At 31.9% G+C, this 10,733-nt stretch overlaps 14 non-coding genes across 14 annotated transcripts; all 14 read left to right on the top strand.

Moving 5' to 3' along the window:
* The first annotated feature begins 203 nt into the window (after positions 1–203).
* Positions 204–293, top strand: TRNAY-GUA (transfer RNA tyrosine (anticodon GUA)). The gene is given in 2 exon segments: positions 204–240; positions 258–293. It is a non-coding gene; the product is annotated as a tRNA-Tyr (tRNA).
* Positions 294–419: 126 nt separating this feature from the next.
* TRNAS-AGA (transfer RNA serine (anticodon AGA)) lies at positions 420–501 on the top strand. Its single transcript has one exon. It is a non-coding gene; the product is annotated as a tRNA-Ser (tRNA).
* Positions 502–1,597: 1,096 nt separating this feature from the next.
* On the top strand, positions 1,598–1,679 carry TRNAS-AGA (transfer RNA serine (anticodon AGA)). The gene has a single exon. It is a non-coding gene; the product is annotated as a tRNA-Ser (tRNA).
* A 1,096-nt stretch (positions 1,680–2,775) lies between these two features.
* TRNAS-AGA (transfer RNA serine (anticodon AGA)) lies at positions 2,776–2,857 on the top strand. Its single transcript has one exon. It is a non-coding gene; the product is annotated as a tRNA-Ser (tRNA).
* Positions 2,858–3,940: 1,083 nt separating this feature from the next.
* Positions 3,941–4,030, top strand: TRNAY-GUA (transfer RNA tyrosine (anticodon GUA)). The gene is given in 2 exon segments: positions 3,941–3,977; positions 3,995–4,030. It is a non-coding gene; the product is annotated as a tRNA-Tyr (tRNA).
* A 94-nt stretch (positions 4,031–4,124) lies between these two features.
* Positions 4,125–4,206, top strand: TRNAS-AGA (transfer RNA serine (anticodon AGA)). The gene has a single exon. It is a non-coding gene; the product is annotated as a tRNA-Ser (tRNA).
* Positions 4,207–5,299: 1,093 nt separating this feature from the next.
* Positions 5,300–5,389, top strand: TRNAY-GUA (transfer RNA tyrosine (anticodon GUA)). Its single transcript is given in 2 exon segments — positions 5,300–5,336; positions 5,354–5,389. It is a non-coding gene; the product is annotated as a tRNA-Tyr (tRNA).
* A 126-nt stretch (positions 5,390–5,515) lies between these two features.
* On the top strand, positions 5,516–5,597 carry TRNAS-AGA (transfer RNA serine (anticodon AGA)). Its single transcript has one exon. It is a non-coding gene; the product is annotated as a tRNA-Ser (tRNA).
* Positions 5,598–6,693: 1,096 nt separating this feature from the next.
* TRNAS-AGA (transfer RNA serine (anticodon AGA)) lies at positions 6,694–6,775 on the top strand. Its single transcript has one exon. It is a non-coding gene; the product is annotated as a tRNA-Ser (tRNA).
* Positions 6,776–7,858: 1,083 nt separating this feature from the next.
* TRNAY-GUA (transfer RNA tyrosine (anticodon GUA)) lies at positions 7,859–7,948 on the top strand. Its single transcript is given in 2 exon segments — positions 7,859–7,895; positions 7,913–7,948. It is a non-coding gene; the product is annotated as a tRNA-Tyr (tRNA).
* Positions 7,949–8,042: 94 nt separating this feature from the next.
* TRNAS-AGA (transfer RNA serine (anticodon AGA)) lies at positions 8,043–8,124 on the top strand. The gene has a single exon. It is a non-coding gene; the product is annotated as a tRNA-Ser (tRNA).
* Positions 8,125–9,216: 1,092 nt separating this feature from the next.
* On the top strand, positions 9,217–9,306 carry TRNAY-GUA (transfer RNA tyrosine (anticodon GUA)). Its single transcript is given in 2 exon segments — positions 9,217–9,253; positions 9,271–9,306. It is a non-coding gene; the product is annotated as a tRNA-Tyr (tRNA).
* A 126-nt stretch (positions 9,307–9,432) lies between these two features.
* Positions 9,433–9,514, top strand: TRNAS-AGA (transfer RNA serine (anticodon AGA)). Its single transcript has one exon. It is a non-coding gene; the product is annotated as a tRNA-Ser (tRNA).
* Positions 9,515–10,597: 1,083 nt separating this feature from the next.
* Positions 10,598–10,687, top strand: TRNAY-GUA (transfer RNA tyrosine (anticodon GUA)). The gene is given in 2 exon segments: positions 10,598–10,634; positions 10,652–10,687. It is a non-coding gene; the product is annotated as a tRNA-Tyr (tRNA).
* The last annotated feature ends 46 nt before the right edge of the window (positions 10,688–10,733 follow it).

Below are 10,733 nucleotides of genomic sequence, written 5' to 3' on the forward strand. Positions count from 1 at the left end.
AGAAAAATAACAAATTTAAGTTAAACTTCTGGTGATATTTAGCAAATCATTAAGCATGACTATTTGTGATGCTTATGCAAAACAGGAATAAACATATAAATAACTTTTGTCTAGTTTAATTACTTTATTGGGTAAGTTTTAGATAGTGAAAAGTTTTACATGTCCACTCCATCAGATATAGTGTAGATGATTTCTATAGGGAACCTTCGATAGCTCAGCTGGTAGAGCGGAGGACTGTAGAGGTGTTTGGTACAGCAATCCTTAGGTCGCTGGTTCAATTCCGGCTCAAAGGAAACAATTTTTTTTTATTATCTTAGATGGCCATTTATGTAATTTTACACATTATAAACCATGCAAACCATGCAAAACATAAACCCTTCTCCTAATTATGTTAAAATAAACACTTTAACACATGTGAGGTAGTTGTGGCCGAGTGGTTAAGGCGATGGACTAGAAATCCATTGAGGTCTCCCTGCGTAGGTTCAAATCCTGCCGACTACGTGCAGATTGATGTTTTCTTTTTCTTCAAATCTTACAGCTAGTGATGCTAAGAGTGAGAACAGGCATTAGTGCATCAAAATATTTGGGATGCCAGTCTGTTCTCTTTTTTATCTTTCACACATTTTCTTCCATTCATTGAGCCTAAGCCCAGTCACTCTTAGCAGCCACACTGATTACCTTTTATTTATTTGGGAATGCATATTCAATGTCAACATTGAAAGAAATGTTTGTATATCTAGCAAAATATCAAAGACATTTGGCACACTAGAAGGTGCAAAATTAAGATCAATTGTTAGGAGATTAATCTGTTAATCTGTGAGTTCTAAGGTAGATACAAGACAAATTGTGTTTTGATATGGCGTATTTTTGATTAGTTGATTTTAATTTACATAAAGAAATTAGCTTTCCATATTTTGGTTTGCTGCAAGATTATATTTGGGCTCCATTATTTCTTGAACAATTAAACAGTTAAAAAAACAAGCTAAATTTGAAAAGTGAAAAAGTGTTGATGTTTTAAAGCTATATCTAGCAAAATATCAAATACATTTGGTCATTAGAATGTGCAAAATTAAGCCCAATTGTTAGTAGATAAATCTGTTAATTTGTGAGTTCTAAGGTAGATACGATTTTGATATGGCATATTTTTGATTAGTTGATTTTAATTTACATATGCAACGTAGCTTTTTCTATATTTTGTTTTGCTGCAATATTATATTTGGGCCCCATTATTTCTTCAACAATTAAACACTTAAATAAACAAGCTAAATTTGAAAAGTGAAAAAGTGTTGATATTTTAAAGTATCTCTAATCTTGATGTAAATGTGGCTACAGATGGAAGATCTATGAAAACTGCTTTCTAAACTAGATGTTGACAGATGATAGAAAAATAACAAATTTAAGTTAAACTTCTGACTGTAGAGGAGTTTGGTACAGCAATCCTTAGGTCGCTGGTTCAATTCCGGCTCGAAGGAAACAATTTTTTTTATTATCTTAGATGGCCATTTATGTAATTTTACACATTCTAAACCATGCAAACAATGCAAAACATAAACCCTTCTCCTAATTATGTTAAAATAAACACTTTAACACATGTGAGGTAGTTGTGGCCGAGTGGTTAAGGCAATGGACTAGAAATCCATTGGGGTCTCCCCGCGTAGGTTCAAATCCTGTCGACTACGTGCAGATTAATGTTTTCTTTTTCTTCAAATCTTGCAGCTAGTGATGCTAAGAGTGAGAACAGGCATTAGTGCATCAAAATATTTGGGATGCCAGTCTGTTCTCTTTTTTATCTTTCACACATTTTCTTCCATTCAATGAGCCTAAGCCCAGTCACTCTAAGCAGCCACACTGATTACCTTTTATTTATTTGGAAATGCATATTCAATGTCAACATTGAAAGAAATGTTTGTATATCTAGCAAAATATCAAAGACATTTGGCACACTAGAAGGTGCAAAATTAAGATCAATTGTTAGGAGATTAATCTGTTAATCTGTGAGTTCTAGGGTAGATACAAGACAAATTGTGTTTTGATATTGCATATTTTTGATTAGTTGATTTTAATTTACATAAAGAAATTAGCTTTCCATATTTTGGTTTGCTGCAAGATTATATTTGGGCTCCATTATTTCTTGAACAATTAAACAGTTAAAAAAACAAGCTAAATTTGAAAAGTGAAAAAGTGTTGATGTTTTAAAGCTATATCTAGCAAAATATCAAATACATTTGGTCATTAGAATGTGCAAAATTAAGCCCAATTGTTAGTAGATAAATCTGTTAATTTGTGAGTTCTAAGGTAGATACGATTTTGATATGGCATATTTTTGATTAGTTGATTTTAATTTACATATGCAACGTAGCTTTTTCTATATTTTGTTTTGCTGCAATATTATATTTGGGCCCCATTATTTCTTCAACAATTAAACACTTAAATAAACAAGCTAAATTTGAAAAGTGAAAAAGTGTTGATATTTTAAAGTATCTCTAATCTTGATGTAAATGTGGCTACAGATGGAAGATCTATGAAAACTGCTTTCTAAACTAGATGTTGACAGATGATAGAAAAATAACAAATTTAAGTTAAACTTCTGACTGTAGAGGAGTTTGGTACAGCAATCCTTAGGTCGCTGGTTCAATTCCGGCTCGAAGGAAACAATTTTTTTTATTATCTTAGATGGCCATTTATGTAATTTTACACATTCTAAACCATGCAAACCATGCAAAACATAAACCCTTCTCCTAATTATGTTAAAATAAACACTTTAACACATGTGAGGTAGTTGTGGCTGAGTGGTTAAGGCGATGGACTAGAAATCCATTTGGGTCTCCCCGCGTAGGTTCAAATCCTGCCGACTACGTGCAGATTGATGTTTTCTTTTTCTTCAAATCTTGCAGCTAGTGATGCTAAGAGTGAGAACAGGCATTAGTGCATCAAAATATTTGGGATGCCAGTCTGTTCTCTTTTTTATCTTTCACACATTTTCTTCCATTCAATGAGCCTAAGCCCAGTCACTCTTAGCAGCCACACTGATTACCTTTTATTTATTTGGAAATGCATATTCAATGTCAACATTGAAAGAAATGTTTGTACATCTATCAAAATATCAAAGACATTTGGCACACTAGAAGGTGCAAAATTAAGATCAATTGTTAGGAGATTAATCTGTTAATCTGTGAGTTCTAAGGTAGATACAAGACAAATTGTGTTTTGATATGGCATATTTTTGATTAGTTGATTTTAATTTACATAAAGAAATTAGCTTTCCATATTTTGGTTTGCTGCAAGATTATATTTGGGCTCCATTATTTCTTGAACAATTAAACAGTTAAAAAAACAAGCTAAATTTGAAAAGTGAAAAAGTGTTGATGTTTTAAAGCTATATCTAGCAAAATATCAAATACATTTGGTCATTAGAATGTGCAAAATTAAGCCCAATTGTTAGTAGATAAATCTGTTAATTTGTGAGTTCTAAGGTAGATACGATTTTGATATGGCATATTTTTGAATAGTTGATTTTAATTTACATATGCAACGTAGCTTTTTCTATATTTTGTTTTGCTGCAATATTATATTTGGGCCCCATTATTTCTTCAACAATTAAACACTTAAAAAAACAAGCTAAATTTGAAAAGTGAAAAAGTGTTGATATTTTAAAGTATCTCTAATCTTGATGTAAATGTGGCTACAGATGGAAGATCTATGAAAACTGCTTTCTAAACTAGCTGTTGCCAGATGATAGAAAAATAACAAATTTAAGTTAAACTTCTGGTGATATTTAGCAAATCATTAAGCATGATTATTTGTGATGCTTATGCAAAACAGGAATAAACATATAAATAACTTTTGTCTAGTTTAATTACTTTATTGGGTAAGTTTTAGATAGTGAAAAGTTTTACATGTCCACTCCATCAGATATAGTGTAGATGATTTCTATAGGGAACCTTCGATAGCTCAGCTGGTAGAGCGGAGGACTGTAGAGGAGTTTGGTACAGCAATCCTTAGGTCGCTGGTTCAATTCCGGCTCGAAGGAAACAATTTTTTTTTTTTTACACATTCTAAACCATGCAAACCATGCAAAACCCTTCTCCTAATTATGTTAAAATAAACACTTTAAGACATGTGAGGTAGTTGTGGCCGAGAGGTTAAGGCGATGGACTAGAAATCCATTGGGGTCTCCCCGTGTAGGTTCAAATCCTGCCGACTACGTGCAGATTGATGTTTTCTTTTTCTTCAAATTTTACCAAATCTTGCAGCTAGTGATGCTAAGAGTGAGAACAGGCATTAGTGCATCAAAATATTTGGGATGCCAGTCTGTTCTCTTTTTTATCTTTCACACATTTTCTTCCATTCATTGAGCCTAAGCCCAGTCACTCTTAGCAGCCACACTGATTACCTTTTATTTATTTGGAAATGCTTATTCAATGTCAACATTGAAAGAAATGTTTGTATATCTAGCAAAATATCAAAGACATTTGGCACACTAGAAGGTGCAAAATTAAGATCAATTGTTAGGAGATTAATCTGTTAATCTGTGAGTTCTAAGGTAGATACAAGACAAATTGTGTTTTGATATGGCATATTTTTGATTAGTTGATTTTAATTTACATAAAGAAATTAGCTTTCCATATTTTGGTTTGCTGCAAGATTATATTTGGGCTCCATTATTTCTTGAACAATTAAACAGTTAAAAAAACAAGCTAAATTTGAAAAGTGAAAAAGTGTTGATGTTTTAAAGCTATATCTAGCAAAATATCAAATACATTTGGTCATTAGAATGTGCAAAATTAAGCCCAATTGTTAGTAGATAAATCTGTTAATTTGTGAGTTCTAAGGTAGATACGATTTTGATATGGCATATTTTTGATTAGTTGATTTTAATTTACATATGCAATGTAGCTTTTTCTATATTTTGTTTTGCTGCAATATTATATTTGGGCCCCATTATTTCTTCAACAATTAAACACTTAAAAAAACAAGCTAAATTTGAAAAGTGAAAAAGTGTTGATATTTTAAAGTATCTCTAATCTTGATGTAAATGTGGCTACAGATGGAAGATCTATGAAAACTGCTTTCTAAACTAGCTGTTGCCAGATGATAGAAAAATAACAAATTTAAGTTAAACTTCTGGTGATATTTAGCAAATCATTAAGCATGACTATTTGTGATGCTTATGCAAAACAGGAATAAACATATAAATAACTTTTGTCTAGTTTAATTACTTTATTGGGTAAGTTTTAGATAGTGAAAAGTTTTACATGTCCACTCCATCAGATATAGTGTAGATGATTTCTATAGGGAACCTTCGATAGCTCAGCTGGTAGAGCGGAGGACTGTAGAGGTGTTTGGTACAGCAATCCTTAGGTCGCTGGTTCAATTCCGGCTCGAAGGAAACAATTTTTTTTTATTATCTTAGATGGCCATTTATGTAATTTTACACATTCTAAACCATGCAAACCATGCAAAACATAAACCCTTCTCCTAATTATGTTAAAATAAACACTTTAACACATGTGAGGTAGTTGTGGCCGAGTGGTTAAGGCGATGGACTAGAAATCCATTGAGGTCTCCCTGCGTAGGTTCAAATCCTGCCGACTACGTGCAGATTGATGTTTTCTTTTTCTTCAAATCTTACAGCTAGTGATGCTAAGAGTGAGAACAGGCATTAGTGCATCAAAATATTTGGGATGCCAGTCTGTTCTCTTTTTTATCTTTCACACATTTTCTTCCATTCATTGAGCCTAAGCCCAGTCACTCTTAGCAGCCACACTGATTACCTTTTATTTATTTGGGAATGCATATTCAATGTCAACATTGAAAGAAATGTTTGTATATCTAGCAAAATATCAAAGACATTTGGCACACTAGAAGGTGCAAAATTAAGATCAATTGTTAGGAGATTAATCTGTTAATCTGTGAGTTCTAAGGTAGATACAAAACAAATTGTGTTTTGATATGGCGTATTTTTGATTAGTTGATTTTAATTTACATAAAGAAATTAGCTTTCCATATTTTGGTTTGCTGCAAGATTATATTTGGGCTCCATTATTTCTTGAACAATTAAACAGTTAAAAAAACAAGCTAAATTTGAAAAGTGAAAAAGTGTTGATGTTTTAAAGCTATATCTAGCAAAATATCAAATACATTTGGTCATTAGAATGTGCAAAATTAAGCCCAATTGTTAGTAGATAAATCTGTTAATTTGTGAGTTCTAAGGTAGATACGATTTTGATATGGCATATTTTTGATTAGTTGATTTTAATTTACATATGCAACGTAGCTTTTTCTATATTTTGTTTTGCTGCAATATTATATTTGGGCCCCATTATTTCTTCAACAATTAAACACTTAAATAAACAAGCTAAATTTGAAAAGTGAAAAAGTGTTGATATTTTAAAGTATCTCTAATCTTGATGTAAATGTGGCTACAGATGGAAGATCTATGAAAACTGCTTTCTAAACTAGATGTTGACAGATGATAGAAAAATAACAAATTTAAGTTAAACTTCTGACTGTAGAGGAGTTTGGTACAGCAATCCTTAGGTCGCTGGTTCAATTCCGGCTCGAAGGAAACAATTTTTTTTATTATCTTAGATGGCCATTTATGTAATTTTACACATTCTAAACCATGCAAACCATGCAAAACATAAACCCTTCTCCTAATTATGTTAAAATAAACACTTTAACACATGTGAGGTAGTTGTGGCCGAGTGGTTAAGGCGATGGACTAGAAATCCATTGGGGTCTCCCCGCGTAGGTTCAAATCCTGTCGACTACGTGCAGATTGATGTTTTCTTTTTCTTCAAATCTTGCAGCTAGTGATGCTAAGAGTGAGAACAGGCATTAGTGCATCAAAATATTTGGGATGCCAGTCTGTTCTCTTTTTTATCTTTCACACATTTTCTTCCATTCAATGAGCCTAAGCCCAGTCACTCTAAGCAGCCACACTGATTACCTTTTATTTATTTGGAAATGCATATTCAATGTCAACATTGAAAGAAATGTTTGTATATCTAGCAAAATATCAAAGACATTTGGCACACTAGAAGGTGCAAAATTAAGATCAATTGTTAGGAGATTAATCTGTTAATCTGTGAGTTCTAGGGTAGATACAAGACAAATTGTGTTTTGATATTGCATATTTTTGATTAGTTGATTTTAATTTACATAAAGAAATTAGCTTTCCATATTTTGGTTTGCTGCAAGATTATATTTGGGCTCCATTATTTCTTGAACAATTAAACAGTTAAAAAAACAAGCTAAATTTGAAAAGTGAAAAAGTGTTGATGTTTTAAAGCTATATCTAGCAAAATATCAAATACATTTGGTCATTAGAATGTGCAAAATTAAGCCCAATTGTTAGTAGATAAATCTGTTAATTTGTGAGTTCTAAGGTAGATACGATTTTGATATGGCATATTTTTGATTAGTTGATTTTAATTTACATATGCAACATAGCTTTTTCTATATTTTGTTTTGCTGCAATATTATATTTGGGCCCCATTATTTCTTCAACAATTAAACACTTAAAAAAACAAGCTAAATTTGAAAAGTGAAAAAGTGTTGATATTTTAAAGTATCTCTAATCTTGATGTAAATGTGGCTACAGATGGAAGATCTATGAAAACTGCTTTCTAAACTAGCTGTTGCCAGATGATAGAAAAATAACAAATTTAAATTAAACTTCTGGTGATATTTAGCAAATCATTAAGCATGATTATTTGTGATGCTTATGCAAAACAGGAATAAACATATAAATAACTTTTGTCTAGTTTAATTACTTTATTGGGTAAGTTTTAGATAGTGAAAAGTTTTACATGTCCACTCCATCAGATATAGTGTAGATGATTTCTATAGGGAACCTTCGATAGCTCAGCTGGTAGAGCGGAGGACTGTAGAGGAGTTTGGTACAGCAATCCTTAGGTCGCTGGTTCAATTCCAGCTCGAAGGAAACAATTTTTTTTTTTTTACACATTCTAAACCATGCAAACCATGCAAAACCCTTCTCCTAATTATGTTAAAATAAACACTTTAAGACATGTGAGGTAGTTGTGGCCGAGAGGTTAAGGCGATGGACTAGAAATCCATTGGGGTCTCCCCACGTAGGTTCAAATCCTGCCGACTATGTGCAGATTGATGTTTTCTTTTTCTTCAAATTTTACCAAATCTTGCAGCTAGTGATGCTAAGAGTGAGAACAGGCATTAGTGCATCAAAATATTTGGGATGCCAGTCTGTTCTCTTTTTTATCTTTCACACATTTTCTTCCATTCATTGAGCCTAAGCCCAGTCACTCTTAGCAGCCACACTGATTACCTTTTATTTATTTGGAAATGCTTATTCAATGTCAACATTGAAAGAAATGTTTGTATATCTTGCAAAATATCAAAGACATTTGGCACACTAGAAGGTGCAAAATTAAGATCAATTGTTAGGAGATTAATCTGTTAATCTGTGAGTTCTAAGGTAGATACAAGACAAATTGTGTTTTGATATGGCATATTTTTGATTAGTTGATTTTAATTTACATAAAGAAATTAGCTTTCCATATTTTGGTTTGCTGCAAGATTATATTTGGGCTCCATTATTTCTTGAACAATTAAACAGTTAAAAAAACAAGCTAAATTTGAAAAGTGAAAAAGTGTTGATGTTTTAAAGCTATATCTAGCAAAATATCAAATACATTTGGTCATTAGAATGTGCAAAATTAAGCCCAATTGTTAGTAGATAAATCTGTTAATTTGTGAGTTCTAAGGTAGATACGATTTTGATATGGCATATTTTTGATTAGTTGATTTTAATTTACATATGCAATGTAGCTTTTTCTATATTTTGTTTTGCTGCAATATTATATTTGGGCCCCATTATTTCTTCAACAATTAAACACTTAAAAAAACAAGCTAAATTTGAAAAGTGAAAAAGTGTTGATATTTTAAAGTATCTCTAATCTTGATGTAAATGTGGCTACAGATGGAAGATCTATGAAAACTGCTTTCTAAACTAGCTGTTGCCAGATGATAGAAAAATAACAAATTTAAGTTAAACTTCTGGTGATATTTAGCAAATCATTAAGCATGACTATTTGTGATGCTTATGCAAAACAGGAATAAACATATAAATAACTTTTGTCTAGTTTAATTACTTTATTGGGTAAGTTTTAGATAGTGAAAAGTTTTACATGTCCACTCCATCAGATATAGTGTAGATATTTCTATAGGGAACCTTCGATAGCTCAGCTGGTAGAGCGGAGGACTGTAGAGGTGTTTGGTACAGCAATCCCTAGGTCGCTGGTTCAATTCCAGCTCGAAGGAAACAATTTTTTTTTATTATCTTAGATGGCCATTTATGTAATTTTACACATTCTAAACCATGCAAACCATGCAAAACATAAACCCTTCTCCTAATTATGTTAAAATAAACACTTTAACACATGTGAGGTAGTTGTGGCCGAGTGGTTAAGGCAATGGACTAGAAATCCATTGAGGTCTCCCTGCGTAGGTTCAAATCCTGCCGACTACGTGCAGATTGATGTTTTCTTTTTCTTCAAATCTTACAGCTAGTGATGCTAAGAGTGAGAACAGGCATTAGTGCATCAAAATATTTGGGATGCCAGTCTGTTCTCTTTTTTATCTTTCACACATTTTCTTCCATTCATTGAGCCTAAGCCCAGTCACTCTTAGCAGCCACACTGATTACCTTTTATTTATTTGGAAATGCTTATTCAATGTCAACATTGAAAGAAATGTTTGTATATCTAGCAAAATATCAAAGACATTTGGCACACTAGAAGGTGCAAAATTAAGATCAATTGTTAGGAGATTAATCTGTTAATCTGTGAGTTCTAAGGTAGATACAAGACAAATTGTGTTTTGATATGGCATATTTTTGATTAGTTGATTTTAATTTACATAAAGAAATTAGCTTTCCATATTTTGGTTTGCTGCAAGATTATATTTGGGCTCCATTATTTCTTGAACAATTAAACAGTTAAAAAAACAAGCTAAATTTGAAAAGTGAAAAAGTGTTGATGTTTTAAAGCTATATCTAGCAAAATATCAAATACATTTGGTCATTAGAATGTGCAAAATTAAGCCCAATTGTTAGTAGATAAATCTGTTAATTTGTGAGTTCTAAGGTAGATACGATTTTGATATGGCATATTTTTGATTAGTTGATTTTAATTTACATATGCAATATAGCTTTTTCTATATTTTGTTTTGCTGCAATATTATATTTGGGCCCCATTATTTCTTCAACAATTAAACACTTAAAAAAACAAGCTAAATTTGAAAAGTGAAAAAGTGTTGATATTTTAAAGTATCTCTAATCTTGATGTAAATGTGGCTACAGATGGAAGATCTATGAAAACTGCTTTCTAAACTAGCTGTTGCCAGATGATAGAAAAATAACAAATTTAAGTTAAACTTCTGGTGATATTTAGCAAATCATTAAGCATGACTATTTGTGATGCTTATGCAAAACAGGAATAAACATATAAATAACTTTTGTCTAGTTTAATTACTTTATTGGGTAAGTTTTAGATAGTGAAAAGTTTTACATGTCCACTCCATCAGATATAGTGTAGATGATTTCTATAGGGAACCTTCGATAGCTCAGCTGGTAGAGCGGAGGACTGTAGAGGTGTTTGGTACAGCAATCCCTAGGTCGCTGGTTCAATTCCAGCTCGAAGGAAACAATTTTGTTTTATTATCTTAGATGGCCATTTATGTAATTTTAC

This window comes from Taudactylus pleione, unplaced genomic scaffold (genome assembly GCF_031769625.1).
Source record: "Taudactylus pleione unplaced genomic scaffold, aTauple2 ptg000050l, whole genome shotgun sequence".
NCBI classification, from domain to species: Eukaryota; Metazoa; Chordata; class Amphibia; order Anura; family Myobatrachidae; genus Taudactylus; species Taudactylus pleione.